The sequence below is a fragment of the Marmota flaviventris genome, chromosome X (genome assembly GCF_047511675.1).
Source record: "Marmota flaviventris isolate mMarFla1 chromosome X, mMarFla1.hap1, whole genome shotgun sequence".
In the NCBI taxonomy this organism is placed as follows: domain Eukaryota; kingdom Metazoa; phylum Chordata; class Mammalia; order Rodentia; family Sciuridae; genus Marmota; species Marmota flaviventris.
The window spans coordinates 131,357,360-131,361,045 of NC_092518.1; the positions used below are offsets into that span (position 1 = coordinate 131,357,360).

Genomic DNA, 3,686 nt, shown 5'->3' on the forward strand with positions numbered 1-3,686 from the left:
TATTTTTATTCTGCTTAAAATATATTCTAGCTTTCCTTTAGTTTAGTCTTTGTTCTATAAGTTACTTAGAGTGTATTTTTTAGTTTTCAAATATTTGGGGATTTCTCAGACACCTTTCCCATATTTACTTCAAATTTAGTTCCATTGTGATCAGAGAACAAACTCTGCATCACTAACACCTTTCTAAATTATTGAGAGTTGATTTATGATCCAGAATATTATCTATCTTGATAAATATCCAATATCTGATTGGAGTGTAAATTCTAATGTTATTGTGATTAGGCCATAAATGTCAATTATGTCAATTGATGGTGTAGTTTAAATTTTGTGAGTCTTTGCTGGTTTTCTGTCTACTTGGTTTTCCACTTACTGAGAGAAGGGTACTCAAATCTCTGTGAGTGTGGACTCATAGTTATATTTCTCCTTGTAGTTATTACATTTTTTGTCTCATGTACTTTGAAGCTTTGTGATTAGTGACATTAAATCAAGAATTTTTATTATTTTTTAATTGATAGTTTTAATATGAAATGACTTCTTTATCTTTAATCCTTTTCCTTCCTCTGAAATCTATCTTGTCTCATATAGCCACTGTGGCCTGTGGCAAACTCTAGCATCCCATCCCTTGCATTCAGGGACAAAATCTCGACTGTGAGCTCCTCAAACCAAGGGAAGTAACCAGACTTCAAGGTGTGTCTTAAACACAGAGTGCTTTCAGGTGCGACAGACCTGAACTAGGTGCTGGTGGCCAACAAAAGAGATTGGACCATTGCAGGGGGTGTCTGTGGAGAGGTGTGAAGGAAACGCCCTCTCTGGGCCTTGTGATGCACCACAATTGAGCGTGGGGACATGAGGAGGCATCCTGCATCAGTTTGGGAAACCTCTCCAGGGGGCTGGGCATATCCTTCCGTTCTCCAACCAGACTGACTCTCCTGGCCTCCAGGACACGGGCCCCTTCCCTATGGACCTGACAGATGGGGATGCTTTGTGATGTCTCAGCCCTTCCCCCTCCTCGGCAGGCTTAGGGGTGTGGCCTGGGGTGGGACTTGCTGAGCCAACAAAGCCCAAGGGTGTGGCCACCTGTTGTCCTGGGGACCATAAATAGAGGGAGCTCAGCGGCCTGGACAGACTACCTGGAGGTGCTGGTCCAGAAACATGGGCAGGAGACCCATGGCATCCATTCCCCACTGTGCAAAATCCAACTCTGGCAGCAAAGCGGGCCAAAAGAAGACGTGCATACATCATCGAACCAAGTACAAGAAAAGCAAGGTGAGCTGAGCCACCCAAGTCCTGCTCTTCTGCCCCTGGACTGCCCTCCCTACCTCCCCCTGCACAAAGCCCCTGTTGCCACCCTCCTCCACGTCTGCCCCCAAACCAGTGCCCCTCTGTGATCTCCTTGTTGTCCTTCCAGGGCCGAAAGATGACAAGAAAGTCTAGAAAGCCCCTTCGAGGGCGTTGTAGGAACAAAGAAGCTGCCAGAGCTCGGACCACCGCAGCTGACAGCAATAAGAGAGGAGCAACCCGAGGCAGCCGCCGTCTCCCGCTGAGGAAGAAGGTCCACCGTCGAGCCTGAGGGGGACGACCAGAGCCTGGAAAGTAGCTGCTGAGGTCGCTGCAGTGAGGACCTGTAACACCAGCGAGGCCTGAGACCTCAGAACCTTCCCTGAAGCCTCCACAGGTCTGGCCACAGAGATTGTGAAAATAAAATCAGCTTCTCTGGCGTGTGTGTGTGTGTGTGTGTGTGTGTGTGTGTCCTCTGACGGTGGGGGACAGAGGAGCAAGGGGAGGTTGGTGTGTGGGAAGAGGGAGGTGGGTCCTTTGGGGCTGTGGGTCTTCCAACAGGGCCACAGAACCAGACGTGGAGCATGAGGACAGATGGGCGCTGAGCACTGAAGAGTCATTTCCTCCACACAGGTTTACCAGGAAGGAGGGCAAAGACGAGGAGATTTTGCTCATGTGTAAAGGCGGATGAGATGGGAGGGGTGTAGTATGTGTGGAGACAGTGTCTCCCCAAAAGGACACAATGTAATTGCTAATGCCTGTGCTCTTGCTGCTCCTCTATGGGGCCTTTTCCACAGCTAGACTAGTGACCCAGCTAGGCCAGCCAAAGCCCTTCACCTGAGAAGCTGTGGATTTCCCTATATCCTTTTTTAAAAAAAGCACTGTGTAAATCAACAAATAGCTATGAATGGCAAGGAGGCAGGCTGGTGGGTGCCTTTAAGGTCCTTGTTGTAGGAAGTTGGAAACTGGGAACCAGGGACAATTGGGTCTTGTCCAAGATCACCAACAAATCCATCAATGGCAAAGCTGAGTTGCTAATGCCTCCTACATCGAAAGTCTTCTCAAAGCACCACTATTCCCCTATGGTTTCACCTGCCCATGGGTGCCTCTAAGAGGGTGTCACCCTCTTCATTTTTCCTCCATCTGGATAGCTTGTGTTAATTGTCATGTCAGCCTCTCCCCACTGCTCCAGGTCAGCTCCACGAATTGCCACAGTTCAGCAGCCAGACAGGCTCTTGAGTACTCACAGACCTATAAAATACTGAGAGGAGAATGTTCTAGGAGATCCAGGACCCGTCTTGATCTTGCAAAAATCCCTCTGCACCAAAGGCTACAGGCTGGAAAGGGTTTGCTTCTCTCAGGATGCTTCTGTGGACTCAGTGTGTTTTCCCACTAGCCTTGAGAGGTCCGGCTTGCAACACTGAGAAATAGAGTCAGAAAATGAAAGAACTTGCTGGAAGTCACACAGCCACTATGGAGTAAAGGCAGGATTGGAGCTTAGATCTTGGATTTCAGAGTCCTGTCTCCTACCACTGCACAGGAGCCTCTTTCTCCTCTGGCCTACCCTCTAGGTGGCCTGGGAGTAAGGAGGCAATTGTGCAATAGTCCATAAGTCAAGATGAGAATCAGAACTCCTGATTCTCCAGCATGGCTGCCTCCTTGCTATGTAACCTTGGCACAGCCACTTCATTTTTCTGCACCTTGGTTTGCGCAGCTTTGCAGTATAGATCACAATGCAAATTCAGGTTTGCCAAGTAATGTTTACTGAGCACAAATTTTGTACCAGATTGTCCTGGGCACTAGAAGTATAGATAAACACACTGTAGCTCAAGGAGCTTACATGTGTTGAGAGAAGAAATTCGGAATACATAAATAAATGACCAGCTTAGATTTTGTCAGGCCTGGAAAGTGTTATAAAGTAGATTGTACAGGGAAATATGTTGGTAGTATTTAAGGGCCTGCTCCAGATAGGGTAGTAAGGACTTAGGATTGGTTTACAGCTCTAGAGGAATCACAAATCAGGCCAGTGGTGTGGTGTCAGAATCATAATGCATGGAAATGAGGCCAGATTACCTCTTGCCTTCCTTCAGAATCTCATTCTCAGCCCTAGCTTCCCCCTTCTGCCTCCTGGCCTCCCACTGGCCCTGGGTTGAATCCATTTCTCCAGCTCCAGTTCTGGCCCTACTTCTTCCTGTCCTCCATGCCCCTGGGGCTCTGGTTGCACATCTATTCTCCTCTCAAAGACTCGTTTTTTAAAAAATAATTAGCTGAGTTTCACTTCCTAGGTGAAACCTGCCACACAGCTCTCTCTAAGGCCTCATACATCTGTATTTTCATACTCAGTCCCCCAGGACATGCATCTGTGTAAGAGTAACTAATCTACATGCAGATACTTTACTTGGTTCAGC

General features: G+C 47.6%; 1 long non-coding RNA gene across 1 annotated transcript; it reads left to right on the forward strand.

The window, feature by feature from the left end:
* Nucleotides 1–523: 523 nt before the first annotated feature.
* On the forward strand, nt 524–1,719 carry LOC139703239 (uncharacterized). The gene is made up of 2 exons (XR_011705642.1): nt 524–1,266; nt 1,409–1,719. It is a non-coding gene; the product is annotated as an uncharacterized lncRNA (long non-coding RNA).
* The last annotated feature ends 1,967 nt before the right edge of the window (nt 1,720–3,686 follow it).